This window comes from Triturus cristatus, chromosome 10, assembly GCF_964204655.1.
Source record: "Triturus cristatus chromosome 10, aTriCri1.1, whole genome shotgun sequence".
Taxonomy (NCBI): Eukaryota; Metazoa; Chordata; class Amphibia; order Caudata; family Salamandridae; genus Triturus; species Triturus cristatus.
This window is the reverse complement of record NC_140593.1, coordinates 159,801,067-159,817,601: the sequence shown is the minus strand read 5'-3', so window position 1 is coordinate 159,817,601 and position 16,535 is coordinate 159,801,067. Positions and strand designations below refer to the sequence as shown.

Genomic DNA, 16,535 nt, shown 5'->3' with positions numbered 1-16,535 from the left:
CAAGGCTGTCGGATATTGTGTTTACACCGACGTACCTGCTTCGTGAAGAGCAGTGTTCCGGAGTGGTGTTCCAGTAAGGCAAGAACGGAGGTAGGTCGAGTCGTTACTCCCTGGGCCGTGTCTTGCCCCATCGTCACCTGTGAAGGACCCGGAAGCTCTACCGGTCAACCATTGAGCTTCGCTTTTTGACTCGGCTGAGTCCAAGCGCAGTGGCGCTTTTGCTGGTTGGAGTCGTAACTCCCAGCCCGACCAGAGACACAGGGACTGCCAGCTGTAACGCACACCAGGAGGTGTTTGCCGCGTTACAGGCTCGGAAGTCCACAGGATCGATCGAGCGGCTGCTCTCGGTTCAGTCGTCTTGCTTGTGATTGGGGTATCGGTGACGCATCACCAGGAGGTGACTCCGCGTCCCGGTGCAGTCTGAGGAAGAGGTTGAGAGGCTGCTCCCTTCAGGTAGAGACCCCGGCTGGGTGTTTCCCTGACTCCTCGATTCTCCCCAACACTCTTCGTGCCCCTCACAGCCTACCGATTGGCATTGTCGGCCATTTCATTTCTGCCCTCTGTTGGCATACGCCGGGATCGGCGTATATGCAGAGGACGGTTAGGACCATCCGTGCTGTGGGCTGGTAACGTACTTAGCCTGGAGGATTCCAGTGACTATAACTTTTGTTTGTTCTTTGTATGTTATTTGCCTTCATTAAAAGAACTAACCCTTCACAAGTGGTTGCGTCCTCATTGTCGTGTCTGTTAAACGATCCTGAGACGTTCAGGGCGTTACATTGGGTTTGTGGTCTTATGCCTCATACGACAGATAAAGGTAGGCCATATTTGGTTTTGCCTTTTTCTTTTAATGGGTCTGTGTGGGCTTTTCAGACCATGTTTATCTATGCAAATGAGGTACGCCCCTTACGTTCCCTTAACCTCTTGAGTGCCCATGACGAGATGGTCTCGTCATGGGCCGCGGTTGCGCTGTGCCCATGACGAGACTATCTCGTCATGAACCCCGCCCGCTAATGAAAGGGCCGGCACAGGGCGGGGAAAGGGCGGGGCACTCAAGGGGTTAAAGATAACTTGAGCAATAGTGCCTTAATAAGGGCTATAGTAGCTATGATCCGAGATATTGATGCATATAATGCTATCCCTAAGGATGAGGTGCAGGCTTACGTTGGTTGGAACGTGACTGGATATAGTACCAGTTTGACAGAGAAGGAGAGACGAAAAAGGTCTCCCCCTATTTGGATTGTACCCCACCGAGGCCACTTTTGTTTTCAAGGTAATGGTCGGAATCCGAAAGCTCAGCTAGGTAAGAGTGTGTGTGCTCAAACCTATGTCTATTCATCTCGGACTTCTCCACCGTTTGTGCCAGCTAAAGGCACATATTTTGTTTGTCATGACAGAGCCTACACATGGTTGCCACCTGATTTTTCAGGAACGTGTTATGTTGCGTTTCTACTTCCCCCTACATACACTACTGCTTCAGACTATCATAGAACGAGATATGGAAGAGGTGTCTTCAATAAGGAAGATACCGCAGCACACAAAGTAGGAGATTTCTTGAAGGGCTTCTTGCCCTTTTGGGGTCCTATGATCAATAGTAGGCATATTCGACAGCTTGTCCGCGTTGTTGAAGCTACTATTAATGAGACAGCAGGTGCTCTTAGTAATGTTACAGCTGAGCTTCAAGCGGACCGTCTTATGACTTTGCAGAACCGTATGGTATTAGACATCATACTTGCAGATCGAGGAGGAGTATGTAAATTGATTGGATCCAGTTGCTGTGTTTACATACCAGATAATGCCCCTACAGTGTACCAAGCCATCTCTAGGTTGTATAAAATCTCTGAGTCTATCCATGTAGACGAAGGAGACTGGTCATTGACGGGATGGTTTTGGGGACTGCTGTCCAAATGGGGATGGAAGATTTTGACATTCCTTGGTATGGTTTTAACCATCCTTTTCTCTTGTTGTCTTTGCATCCAGTGTGGTCCCGCCATTTGTAGTCTTTGTGCTACTATGTGTGTTCGGAGACCTGTCCCGAGAGAAGTAGAGAATAATAAGATGATGCTACAGCAACACCTTGATGGCCTAATGAATATCGACATAGACCTAGATTCAGATTAACATGAGTCTTAGGTTACTGCCTACGTAATGGCAAAAGGAGGGTCTGAGGTTCTGTAATTCTCGAGTCTGACTCCATTTTGTTCTGTGCCACCATTTTGTGTTGCCCTCACGTAGGCCTGTGAAGGTAGCCTGGCGAATAAAGTGGCCTAGCCTTCTTAGTTCATGTATACATTAACTAGGTTTCTTTTTGACTCTGAAATGAACTGTAAGAAACTGACCTCTGCACCTGAAACTGACCCCGCAAAGCCAATTTCCCTGATCGATCTTTGTCTGAGATTGCCAATCAATGTTCAGGACATCATTAACTTTTAGTTTCCTTGCACGTGCCTTATCTTGTTCAGCATCTGTTACCGTTTCCTTTTTTATGTTTCTTCATTACATGGGTTATGCTTTCAATTATAGGTTTGTCCGGCTTGTGGAGATTGAAATTGGTCATTCCTAATAATTAACTTTTGGGTTGGGATACTGTAAATTGAGTTTTTGTTATGTGACACTTTATTTGAAAATGTACCTTATTGGCTAGAATTTTGTGCAGTGGGTGTACATTTATAATGTGAATATTGGGTATAAAAGGAGACGTCTCGCCTTAGTAAAATGAGCAGTCTCCTGAGAATTTACACAGTGATGTATTTCTAGGATCACTGTTACTAGCTGCAGCTAATAAACTTGGTCTCTGATGCCATCCAGAAGTATTCCTTGTCTCTGTATACCAAGACAGGTGAACTCGAAGATCTTAGGCTTGCCCCTGACGCCGCTGGGTTAAACCCCGGTTCTTCACAGCGAGAGGTAGATGGGTCCCTCAATGCCATAAAGACCCTCCTCATGGCATTGCTGCCACAAGGCCTGGCGCTGATGCATGCTGCTGCTACCACTCCATCCACATCTCAGGCCCCTGATGTGTCAGTGCCACACAGTGCGGCGGACATTCCACCTCCGGCCCCTGAGGTGTCACTGCCACACAGTGCTGGAGACAGAACACCACCACCCACATGTGAGGCACATGAAACAGCAGAGGACGAAGATGCAGAGGAATCTGCCTTCATGGTCAGAAGGAAGCGGTAGCATTCATCTCCGCCATATGGCCTGTTTCTGCTTGGTTCTACCCTCTGCATCATCACCTTCCACTGTCCCCCGATGCACTCTGCGACACTTACCTTGGACCTCGACATGGACTGTCATATTCTGTTTGGTCACCAATGACACAGCTATCAGAATGCAGACTGAACTCCTCCTCTACTGATGTACTTGTCATTCCCTGAAGGATTCTGGCTGGCCCTCCACGGGCTAACAATGTAAAGTGGGGTTTGCATGGCCCTGTAGTGCTCCAGCTGCAACACTCCACAGAATGTGCATTAAACATTCATTTTCACACCGAAGTGTCATGTCTATGATCTTGCAAATGTGGAGGTATGGATGCATGTAGGGTCAATGATTTCACCTTACGTCCATGTTGCTCATGTTGTGGGACTTGGGTCACAGGGTGACATATTGCCGATTGCGTGCCGGGTGGCGCCGACACTAGAACGGAGACACACGCACTAGTTACTTCCTTGTCCAGCCGTGGACAGAACCACGCCCAGAGCCCCGGGGTCATTGTTCACACCCTTACGCTGGACTGGCATACGCCAGCCCACTCCACTTACGCTCACAGGGGGGACCACAATGCTACATGTCCCAGGTCTTCCTTGTAGGGATCTGCTGCTCACAGGTCTAGTTGTCAGCATGCCACAGCCACTCCCTCACTGGGTGTGAGTGTTTGATTGGTTCTGATGCTCCGTCCATCACCACCCCCTTTTGTACCGCTTTGTGCGCCATAAGTTGGCAGGGTATGCTCAGACGTGAGTCCCTTGCTCACTTTGCCACTGGATTCAAGCAAGCCTGGCTGAAGACGGCTGAAATGCCAGAAACCGGTCCTAAGAAGCTTCTTTCCGGTCCAGGGAAAGCATGGCTTGGCAGTTCGGGCTGGACTGTTCCCATGAGGCACAGGGTCAGACTGATTTGCATATGGCCATGTCTGAACTGGGGTGGCAGAGTGGGCTAAAGAACGGTGATGGATCAAACCCGGATCTGTTGACTGGGTGTGAGTGTTTGATTGGTTCTGATGCTCCGTCCATCACCACCCCCTTTTGTACCGCTTTGTTCGCCATAAGTTGGCAGGGTATGCTCAGACGTGAGTCCCTTGCTCACTTTGCCACTGGATTCAAGCAAGCCTGGCTGAAGACGGCTGAAATGCCAGAAACCGGTCCTAGGAAGCTTGTTTCCGGTCCAGGGAAGGCATGGCTTGGCAGTTCGGGCTGGACTGTTCCCATGAGGCACAGGGTCAGACCGATTTGCATATGGCCATGTCTGAACTGGGGTGGCAGAGTGGGCTAAAGAACGGTGATGGATCAAACCCGGATCTGTTGACTGGGTGTGAGTGTTTGATTGGTTCTGATGCTCCATCCATCACCACCCCCTTTTGTACCGCTTTGTTCGCCATAAGTTGGCAGGGTATGCTCAGACGTGAGTCCCTTGCTCACTTTGCCACTGGATTCAAGCAAGCCTGGCTGAAGACGGCTGAAATGCCAGAAACCGGTCCTAGGAAGCTTGTTTCCGGTCCAGGGAAGGCATGGCTTGGCAGTTCGGGCTGGACTGTTCCCATGAGGCACAGGGTCAGACCGATTTGCATATGGCCATGTCTGAACTGGGGTGGCAGAGTGGGCTAAAGAACGGTGATGGATCAAACCCGGATCTGTTGACTGGGTGTGAGTGTTTGATTGGTTCTGATGCTCCGTCCATCACCACCCCCTTTTGTACCGCTTTGTTCGCCATAAGTTGGCAGGGTATGCTCAGACGTGAGTCCCTTGCTCACTTTGCCACTGGATTCAAGCAAGCCTGGCTGAAGACGGCTGAAATGCCAGAAACCGGTCCTAGGAAGCTTGTTTCCGGTCCAGGGAAGGCATGGCTTGGCAGTTCGGGCTGGACTGTTCCCATGAGGCACAGGGTCAGACTGATTTGCATATGGCCATGTCTGAACTGGGGTGGCAGAGTGGGCTAAAGAACGGTGATGGATCAAACCCGGATCTGTTGACTGGGTGTGAGTGTTTGATTGGTTCTGATGCTCCGTCCATCACCACCCCCTTTTGTACAGCCACTCCCTCACGGCTGGTTTACACCCACACCACACCCATCCAGCACAACCGTCACAGGACATGTGACCCTGCCAATAAAAAGGGCCTGGCGCACGTGCTGGACGCCATTTCCACTCTGTAACTGGGTGTCTCCGTGTGGTTATCATTTCTGCCTGAGGGCCTAGGGCCCGGGCACAGCACATTGCCCAGTGCCGGGGGTGACTTGATGGCGTCCGCACCACAGGACTCAATCATAAAGGGTCCAAGGCTTGCGGTGCACAGACTTGGTGGCACCGGATATACTGGGGGAGGCACAGGCACACCGCCACGGGACGGTGTCTTTCGTTGCACTGAGGTAGGGGCACCTTAAGTGCTGAGCGGGTGTGCAGCCTACGATGATGCGCTGTCCAGGCGATCCGGATTGGTGGCATTAGTGTGAGCCCTGCTGGACGGCAGTGTAGGCCTGAGTCAGCGGGCAGTGCGGACCTACCGCCACATGGCGTCGCCTCGCTGTTCACAGAGTTAGTGGCACCTCTAGAGCTGAGCAGGTGTGCAGTCTGCGATGAGCCCGTGTTCACTGATATGTTCTCTGCCATAGCGAAATCAAGACCCAGAATCAAGTGTGTGACCTGGTGGACCGCTGTGCGGGGCTGCATGATGTGGAGGGTACCATGGTCGCAGGCTCTGGGCCTGGAGCTCCCACTGGTACGTGGATGGCCCTCTTGGAGACACACCGTGGCGGAAGGTGAGCAGTGAGGCCTGGTTGCGCGGGGCAGGCAATCGCTCTCTTTCTCTCTCTCTCTCTTTCCCTCTCCCTCTCTCTCTCTTTCTCTCTCCCTCTCTCTCTCTTTCTGTCTCTCTCCCGCTCTCTCTCTCTTTCTGTCTCTCTCCCTCTCTCTCTCTTTCTATCTCCCTCTATCTCCCTCTCTCTCTCTTTCTCTCTCCCCCCTCTCTCTTTTTCGCTCTCTCTCTCTATGTACTTTGATGGGTGCATGACACACCTTCTTATCTGTATTTCTGTCTTGCAGGCTGTGACTTACAGAATGCCCAGAGAAGACCCGCATTGCCTCTTCAAGATTGTTGTTTGTTGGTTAATCTGAAATAAAGGTTTTATTTGTATTATATGATATGAATGTTTGATTTCCCTTTTTCTGGCCACACCTGTATGTTAGGTGTTGTGATTGTGCGACTTCAGGCGATTTGTTTGGTTCATGGTTTTGTGGAGTTGATGTGCATTCTCTTTGTCCAAAGGAGGCGGGGTTGGGTGGTGGCGGTGGGTGTTGTTGCCCTATTGGGGATCCGGGCTGCATGTTCAGTTGCTCAGGGGCATCTGTTGTTCTTCATGTTTGGCTCTGGGCTGTGCTCCCTTGGCTGCTGCCGGTTGTCGTCCGACTTTACACCAGGTGTTAGAATCCTGCTGCTAATGCGCCTTATCACCTGTTTTGTGATCTTATCACCGATCTGGCTGGTCGTTGAGAATGTTGTGGAGTGGTGTTGTCGCGGCTTTTTGCTTGGGAACGCCTACTCTGCATCTCATTAGCGATAGTTGCCGGGGTCATCCGTGGCGATGTTTTTTGAGGATGCTATCGCCGCAAAACTGGTGAATGTAAATGGCTTGTGAATGGGGCGATACATTTATCGCGACTTTGGCTGTGATAGGTCCTTGAGAATATGCCCCTTATAGTGCGCACAGCTACCCTTGGAGGTTTCCCAGCGCAGAGCGGAAGTAGGGAAAAGTGAGGAGATCTGAGTAGCGAGTTAGAAAAGCCAGGTCTTTAAACCCCTATGGAATGCCAGAAGGGATGTTGAGTCACTCAAAGAAGCTGGCAGGGAATTCCACAGTTGCAGCCATACATAAGAGAAAGAGTGGTCTTTCATCCAAGACAACCGGAATTTTGGTACAGTAAACCGATTCTGCAGAGAAGATCTCAGGGGACGGGAAGGATGACCAAGTCCAAGAGATAGTTTGGGGCAATTCCAGATTTCACCTTAAACATGTAGCATAGTGCATTAAGCTTGATACGATTCAGCACAGTAAGCCAGTGAAGCTCACGAAGAAGGCTGGAGACAGAAGTGAATTTGGGTAAACGATAAAGAAACCTGGAGGCTGTCTTTTACACAAGTTGTAGCCGAAGGATAGTTGTTTTATCGGCTCTCAAGGACAGCCGATAAATCATGCAGGTCGCAGAAACGAGTGCAGGCAGAGCTCACTCTGCCCTTCATCATTGCAAAGCCAATGAATGCAATGGAATTTACTTAACAATGGCACCCGTAATTCAAGCGCCTGAAGCATCACTTTCAGGTGTGCACTACATTTCCTTTATTGCGGCTGTATGGCTAGCGGACTCGTTCTTTGACACACCCTAATGTTCACCACCGAGCGTGCCTCGTGCAGCGAGAGCCGGGTTAATCCAATGGAAAGTATCTGCAGCTGTGTTGCAAGGCTTAGAGGTGGGATTCAAGCCCAAACGTCTCTGACGATCTTCTGTAAACTTCCCGCCGAGGGAGGAATCCGGCGCTGGTATTGTTTCAGGGCAGGAAACGGAGACTCGCACCACTGCTTAGCTGGTGTGAGGAGAGGCGCTGATTTTACAACAACTTCATCCATTTCACTGCTGTGAAATATAATTGCATCCCCAGATACATGATAAAATACTGGGGCCAAAGCTGTTTCTAAGTGCCCACAATTGTTCTCTTGTAAGAAAAGGGGAACGATTTGCCCAGGATCACATGGTTTGATGCGGTGGAGTCACCCACACAAACGAGGGACGTAAAGCTTGTCTCACTGTGGGGTAGGTGGGGAGGGGGGCGCCGCCCAGCCCGAGGCCGATACAGAGCTATGAGGCGGCTACCCGAAGAGAAATATTGGGGGCCCATTCCAAAATTTTATATTATTCAACATAGTGAAATGCAATGTTGAATACCAGAGTGATAGTGATGGCAGTTTATAAATGTCACACATACTTCTTACATTTTGCTGCCAAAATTATGGATCTGTTTACAAAATGGGTTGTTAACCCCTTCTGTGCCACGCCCTTTCCCCCTCCTGTGCCGGGCGTTTTATTAGTGGGTGGGGTTCATGACGAGATAGTCTCGTCATGGGCACAGCGCGACCGTGCTCCATGACGAGACTATCTAGTCATGGGCACTGAAGAGGTTAATATTCAACATATACTGAATCTCCATTATGCACATCATTGCTAAATCTCATTTAAATCCAAGGAAAGGAAATTGTACTTCTACTTAGTATACCCTAGGTCTGTTGTTTCAAAGCACTGTACTTGAATGGTGTGCTTACATGTGTCTGGCTCGTGCTGTGGAGAGAGGGGCCTCTCTTGTCTTTATGGGGCCATGTGTTTCTAATTAGAAACACATGGCCCCATAAAGATAAGAAAGTGCTTTGCGACAGCAGCAAAGCAGGCGTCCCAGTCCGGCTCAGAGGCGAAAGGGCGTCAACCAAAAACCCTCATTTCCAATGGCAGGCCACCGTTTAGCATAAACGGTGACGCCAGCCAATGGAAATGAGGGGCGGGGCTTAAAGCCCTTTTCTCAAACTCCTCGTTCACAATAAATCTCGCCGAGGCGAGCAGTGCTTTGCGCTGCACCGCCATGTGAGACCTAATTGAAATTGAAATTGAAGACCTCTGAGGCGGAAGCCGGAGGTGGTGTAACTCGTGATTTTAAAACTACTCATTTTCTGATTATTTTACATTTGTTTAAACTTTGTGTCCACTGAGAAACCCACTCTGCATTTGTAAAGTCCTGCAAGCACTTACAGCGGATTTTAGCGCTGTTCCTTGCAGCGGACTTCACGGCCGCCATCGCGAGCGCGAGGCCACGCCCACCCGTTAGGCCACGCCCACCCTCCCAGCCTATTAAAAGCGCTGATTGCAAGCGCGCCTATTGAAATTGAAATTGAAGACCTCTGAGGCGGAAGCCGGAGGTGGTGTAACTCGTGATTTTAAAACTGCTCATTTTCTGATTATTTTACATTTGTTTAAACTTTGTGTCCACTGAGAAACCCACTCTGCATTTGTAAAGTCCTGCAAGCACTTACAGCGGATTTTAGCGCTGTTCCTTGCAGCGGACTTCACGGCCGCCATCGCGAGCGCGAGGCCACGCCCACCCGTTAGGCCACGCCCACCCTCCCAGCCTCTTAAAAGCGCTGATTGCAAGCGCGCCTATTGAAATTGAAATTGAAGACCTCTGAGGCGGAAGCCGGAGGTGGTGTAACTCGTGATTTTAAAACTGCTCATTTTCTGATTATTTTACATTTGTTTAAACTTTGTGTCCACTGAGAAACCCACTCTGCATTTGTAAAGTCCTGCAAGCACTTACAGCGGATTTTAGCGCTGTTCCTTGCAGCGGACTTCACGGCCGCCATCGCGAGCGCGAGGCCACGCCCACCCGTTAGGCCACGCCCACCCTTCCTCTCCTTAAATGTGCTTCCTACGCAAGCGCAGCGGACGAGCGCAGCGGGAGCGAAGTCTGCGCGCCGAAGGCGCGCCTAAGGCAAGCCCGTCTGCGCCCGTCCGCGGTCGTACGCGGTCCAGGGCCCCAACCCCTGCTCCTCCAGATGGCCACATACGGTGGAGCAAGCAGGATCTACTGAACTCTTGCCACAAAATCGACGATTCCTGCAAGCATAGTCTATGCGTGGAAAACGATATGGGTTGCGAACACTGTCACTTCTCATTCGACCTTGGTAAGAATACAACCAACATGAACTATACCATACAATGCGGACTGCTTAACGTACGCTCACTTAGAAAACACAGGCTAGACCTATATGATCTACTTACTGAGAACCAATGGGATCTTGTGTTTCTAACAGAGACATGGCTAGATAATGAGTCTACACCCTACGCCCTTGAGGCAACTCCAGGAGGGTATACAATACATAGACTGGATAGACCCACAGGCAGAGGAGGCGGAATCGCAATTATAGCCCGCGAAAACCTACGATGCCAGCTAGATAGCTCTCCCATCCTGGACCGTGAAGCAGGGAGCTTCACTGTCAAAGTGAATAATAACTACACGCTAAAGGGCATACTAATTTACAGACCCCCAGGCCCCATAGCCAGGTTCGAGGAGAGTTTGGTTGAAGGAATCATGGAAACCGCACTGTGCACTGACAAGTTTCTGGTACTCGGGGATCTCAATCTTCATCTTGATAACCCCTCAGACCACGTCAGTAAGAATTTTGGCCAGGCACTGAAAGCCCTCCAACTTACCCAAATTGTTAAAGGCCCTACCCATCAACAGGGTCATCTGCTGGACCCCATATTTGTCAACTGGGGGGAAGCGGAAGCTATGACCCCAATTCCCATACCATGGTCGGACCACTATTTGGTCCCTTTTTCCATACGCATCCCGGGAAGCAGACCCCCACAGCCACCAGCTATGTACCACCTCAAACGGAAATGGGCTACATTCTCTCAGTCCAAATTCTGTGCAGAATTAACGAAAGGAGGAAGCCCAGGAGGGAAGGATGCTGACACAGCCAATGCTAACCTCTGCACACGCATTAATCAGGCACTAGACTGCACAGCCCCTTTGCTAAAAACCAAATCTGGGGGACGCATAAACAAAACTGCCCCGTGGTTCAATGCTGAACTAAGAGTTCAGAAAACTGCACTGAAAAGAACCGAAAGAGAATGGCGCAAGACTCTCTCTGAAGAAACCAGAAAGAATTATCTAACCGAGAGACGAATCTACCATGGACTAATCAGAAAGACAAAAACAGCATATTTTACGAATAGGATCAGTGAGGCTGGTAACTCGACGAAAGAGCTGTTTTCACTCTACAAAACTCTTTCAAGCGGAAACCCAGCTATTGCCCCCGCTGACTGCTCGCCAGAATTGTGTGACAAAATCGCAGATTTTTTCTCAGATAAAATAACAAAAATCTACTCAGCATTCCCTACGCAGTCCAAAACCGGGGCAGACTTCGTTGAAAGCCCAAGGGAGTGGGGAGATAAACCTAGACTTATCAACTTTACTACCCCTCCCACGGAAGATCTTCTAAAAATCTGCAGGTCGGTGAAGTCGGGCTCTCCGAGAGACCCTACCACACCCAAACGCCTGACGGATAGTCTAAGGGTACTAGAACCATACATTAGACATGTACTCGATGTATCTTTTACCACCAAGACAGTACCTAGGGAGTGGAAAAAGGCGGTGGTTCTGCCCCTCAGGAAGAAACCTACCATCAGTTTTGAGAAACTTGACAATCTCCGCCCAATTTCACTCCTGCCCTACCTAGCCAAGGTGGCCGAAAAAACGGTCAATAAACAACTAATGGACTTCGTGGAAAAGGCTGCCTTATTGCACGACACCCAATTCGGATTCCGCCCCCGCCACTCTACAGAGTCCGCACTGCTTACTGCAGTTGAGACCCTACGTCAGGGGGTAGATGAGGGACACACCATGGCCCTCATCCTATTGGACCTGAGTGCAGCGTTCGACACTGTGGCGCACGACAACTTGCTACAGTGTCTGAACAACGGAGGTATATCCGAAGCTGCACTCCAATGGTTACAATCCTTCCTGACAGGGAGAAGCTTCCAGGTTCGCCAGGGTGACCATTACTCGAGAAACATAGGTTTGGGTCAGGGCGTCCCCCAGGGTTCGTCCCTGAGCCCAACCTTGTTTAATCTCTATGTCTCTCCAGTGGCTTCAATTGCCGTGAGTCACGGATTGAGCATCGTGTCATACGCCGATGACACGCAGCTGGCTATCTCCCTATCGCGTGCACCCGGTCTTGCGATGGACAGTTTCAGGAACTGCATGCAAGAACTTGCAGCCTGGATGTCCACCAACTGCCTTAAGTTAAACGGCAACAAGACCGAGGTGCTCGTTGTGGGGGGGAACCCATCTGTTTGGTCATCGGCGTGGTGGCCTCCATGTCTGGATGAAGCTCCCATACCCCGCCAGGGAGTAAAAAACCTAGGCGTATGGCTCGACGATGACCTATCTTTTGGACCCCAAATAGACCGAGTTGCAGGCGTCTGTTTTGGTGTCCTAAAACCCATAAGGAAGGTCCTTGACCTCCTTCCTATGTCAGCACGGAAAACACTGGTACATGCCCTTGTGACATCACGCCTAGACTACGGCAACCTACTTTACCTGGGTACCACCTGCAAAGCCATGAATCGCCTTCAGGTAATACAGAACGCGGCAGCCCGTCTCATCCTAAAAATCCCTAAACGATCAGACACCAAAGCCGCTCTCAAAACCCTCCACTGGTTGCCAGTAAAAAGCAGAGTGGAATTCAAAGCCCTCTGTACATGCCACCGCATCCTGGCTAAGAAATCTCCTATTCCACTCCAGAACTTAGTGACAAGGTATACACCTGTGCGCGAGCTGCGCTCCTCATATGAGGGCCTACTTAAGGTTCCTAGGGTCAAAAGAGCCCGTATGGGCGGACGCTCCTTCCGCTATCTGGCAGCGAAAAGCTGGAATTCCCTCCCTCTCCATCTCCGTCTGGATCCATCCGAATCCAGCTTCCGCAAGAACCTAAAAACACACCTGTTCTCCAGATAACGGATCACTGGTCTCCACCTCGCTCAGAGTTCTTCAGTTGCAGCGCGGGGACACGCTTTGGCGTATCCAAGCGCTTTTTATAAGCTACCCTTAATAAAAAGTAGTAGTGCGTAAGATAGGGAAGGTAAGATAGTATTACAGACTCACTTATCTCCCGTGGCCCAGGATTATTTCTGCAACACTCAGTATAGGTTCTGTGCAGATAGAGAGAAGGGCATTTTCCCTTAATATATAGCCCATCCCAAAACCAGCTGCATGTCATGTTATCCATCATTTTCCTTAACTAGGAGCTGACAAATCGTCCTAGACTGGGGACCTCTAAATAGAGGAAGAGTCTCTGTGACAGTCCAAGCATTTGTAATCCAATCAGTGAGGAGTGTACTGGATCCAATATACGGTTTGGGGAAGCATTAGGAGGTCTTTCTGCAAGCCAGAGTGGCAATGTGGCACTGTGGGACTTTTTTGAGGTCTGGGGATGTAGTGATCTAGCTGCCGGCTGCCATAAGAACACTGTGTTCAAAAGTTAAGTGGGACTTAGATGTAACGCCATTGAAGAGGAGACACTTTGTGGAGCAGTAAAAGCAAAGTGACCAAAGGTACAGCACAGAATAAAATATACCTTTGCTTAACCAGTCCTACGGCAGATCAACCCCATGGAAGGAGGCATTTGCAGATTAAGGGATAGAAAACAGGCTGGTTTGTCAGTACAATTGAACTGGCAGATAAAGTGTTTTGATCCCTGATGTCCCCTCCTCTTCTTTTTCCAGTGAAGTGGTATTGTAGGACATGACTTCCTTGAAGAGGGCGAAAACAAGGGTATGCAGGACACATTGAGGAGAAGGGGGTTATCGCTCCTCTGGCCACGTAACATCACTTCTTCCTGGGGACTCTACCTAGTAGTCCTCTGCTAGCATCTATGCCCTCCCAAAGCGTATTATGAATTGTCCATGGGTGCCCACTCTGCAGTGATTCTGCAGAGAGGATTGGCATCATACACCTGAATGTCCCTTAGAAGTGATAGGGAGGTAAAAGCACAGCGAATATCTAGCAGAAAAAGATAAAACAGCTTTCTTGGATGTAGAGAAGCTTTAGCCATCCCCTTGACTGAGAGACTGCCATAGGTTAGCAAAGGAAACTGGTGCTCTTCAAGGAAATGTGGAAATGAAAGGATGGTTATGTCTAAAGCAGAGAACTAAACAAGCATTGGCATAGCCAATAGGTCTCGCCTTTAGGGCCGTATAAGTGTTTAGAGAGAGCTATTGGCTTTGTTAACGTTTTTAATATGTGTTGCGGAGCATTGTGAATGTTGTGCAGCATGTTTAAAAGTTATAAGCTATAAATAAAAAACGTGTTATAACCATTTGTCACCTTATATATAACCTAGACAGCATTTTATACAACTGAAGTATCGTAATAAAAACAACAATTAACACCAAAAATGTGTTCTAGCTTTTTGGTTTATGCAAGGAAGGGGGCAGTGGGGGAGTGGAGGTGCAGGGAGGGAGGGGGTGGGGGAGGGGAGGAGTGGAGTGAAGGTGCAGGCAGGGAGGGGGTGGGAGGCGGGGGAGTGGAGGTGCACGGAGGGAGGGGGTGGGGGAGTGGAGGTGGAGGGAGGGGCTGAGTGAGTGAGGTGGAGGGAGTGAGGGGAGAGTGAAGGTGGAGGGAGGAGGGAGTGGAGGAGGAGAGAGGTGGGAGTGGAAGTGGAGGGAGGGGGAGAGGAAGTGCAGGGATGGAGGAGGGAGTGGAGGTGGAAGTGGGAGTAAAGGTGAAGGGAAGTGGAGGTGGTAGGGGTTTTGTGGAGGGAGTGGAGGTGGTGGGGGAGTGGACGTGGAGAGGGGGGTGGGGGTGGAGGGAAGGGAAAGGGGAGAGGAGGTGGAGGGGGTAGAGGTGGAGGGTGGGAGTAGAGGGAGAGGGGAATAGAGGTGTAGAGAGGTGGAGGGAGGTGGGAGTGGAGGTGGAGGGAGGGGGAGTGGAGGTGGTTGGAAGGGAAAGGGCAGTGGAGTGGAGGTGGAGGGGGTAGAGATGGAGGGTGGGAGTGGAGGAAGAGGGGAGTAGAGGTGCAGGGAGGAGGGAGTGGAGGTGGAGGGAGAGTGGAGGTGCAGGGAGGGGGAGTGGAGGTGCAGGGAGGGGGGAGTGGAGGTGCAGGGAGGGGGAGTGGAGGTGCAGGGAGGGAGGGGAAGGAGATGGCGGGAGGGAGGGAGGGAGGGGGAAGGAGATGGAGGGAGGGGGAAGGAGATGGAGGGGGTGGAGGTGGAGGGACGGAGGTGGAGTGGAGGTGGAGAGAGGTGGGAGTGGTGGTGGAGGGAGAGAGGGGGAGTGGAGGTAAGAAGGTGTGAGTGGAAGTGGAGAGAGGGGCGGAGTGGAGGTGGAGGGAGAGAGGGGCGGAGTGGAGGTGGAGGAAGAGAGGGGGGTGGAGGTGGTGGGAGAGAGGGGGAGTGGGAGGAGTGAGAGAGGGGGGAGTGGGAGGGGGGAGTGGGGAGAGTGGGGGAGAGTGGGAGGGAGTGGGGGGAGTGGGAGGAGGGGAGTGGAGGTGGAGGAAGAGAGGGGGAGTGGAGGTGGAGGGAGGGAGGTGGAGTGGGGTTGGAGGGAGAGAGGGGGAGTGGAGGTAGGGAGGTGTGAGTGGAGGTGGAGAGAGGGGCGGAGTGGAGGTGGAGGGAGAGAGGTGCGGAGTGGAGGTGGAGGGAGAGAGGGGGAGTGGAGGTGGAGGGAGAGAGGGGGAGTGGAGGTGGCAGGAGAGAGGGGGGAGTGGAGGTGGCAGGAGAGAGGGGGAGTGGAGGTGGAGGAAGAGTGGGGGAGTGGAGGGGAGAGTGGAGGTGCGGGAGAGAGGGTGTGGAGGTGGCGGGAGAGAGGGGGAGTGGAGGTGGAGGAGGAGTGGATGAGGTGGAGTAGGAGTGGGGGCAGGCGGAATGGAAACTAGTATCACCGAGCATCCTGGTTTAAACCATGTTTATAATGGAGAAAAAGTAGTCACACAAGTCACAGCATGTTTACTGCGGGGTGATGGTCGAAAAAGACAAGACTGCATGAAAGTCACCTTGCAGGCGGTTCATTTGCTCCGTTTTGATCCCACCTGGTCTGCGCTGTCTTCTTCTTGGCTTAATCTTTTTAACCTCTAAGAATTTTCTTTTCACGCCAAAATTAAAGATGCTCCCACGCTGCTCTCAATGCTGCCAGTTAAATCTGTGAGTAGCTAAACCAGTCCGTTGTTCTCCTCTGCATTCTGGGCCTCGTAGTCTTCGTTTAGTAATGAGCTAAACATGGCCAAAATGTCAATAAAAAGTAGTCGGACTGAATGAGCAGTTCGTTGTAAATAGCTGCGAAACGCGAGAGCTCGGCACCAGTTATTTTCACATGCAGAAGGGGCGTTTAATCCCTTTAAAGCTGATAAAATTGACAACCTGGGTGGATAAAAGTAAGGGGCCACCAGTGTCCCAGCAGGGGCTTAGACAGAGCTCTATGAACGCTGCAGGCCCGTCCTTGAATGCTCCCAGTGGAGACCAGGCTTCACAGGACCCCCCTCTCCCCCCGCTGCATTACATTTTAAACACCGAAATTGCAAACGTTTCAATTGGAGATAGCTGGGGTGGTGTTTATTTGGTGGCAAAATAACAGTGAAATTAGTGGCCCAGGCTGGAGACATCACAAGGCTGATTTGCCATCAGTTGGTAGTACACAGTTTGTGAAAGATAAGAGTCCAGCGGGTACACTGCCTATTGTGTACTTTGGAGGGCTGGCTTTTATAACCAGTGTTTCCTCACT

General features: G+C 50.8%; 1 protein-coding gene across 1 annotated transcript in view; it reads right to left on the bottom strand.

Moving 5' to 3' along the window:
- Positions 1–16,535, bottom strand: part of LOC146789139 (uncharacterized) — a 512,431-nt gene that overhangs the window by 362,181 nt on the left and 133,715 nt on the right. The gene's annotated exons all lie outside the window — the stretch shown is intronic.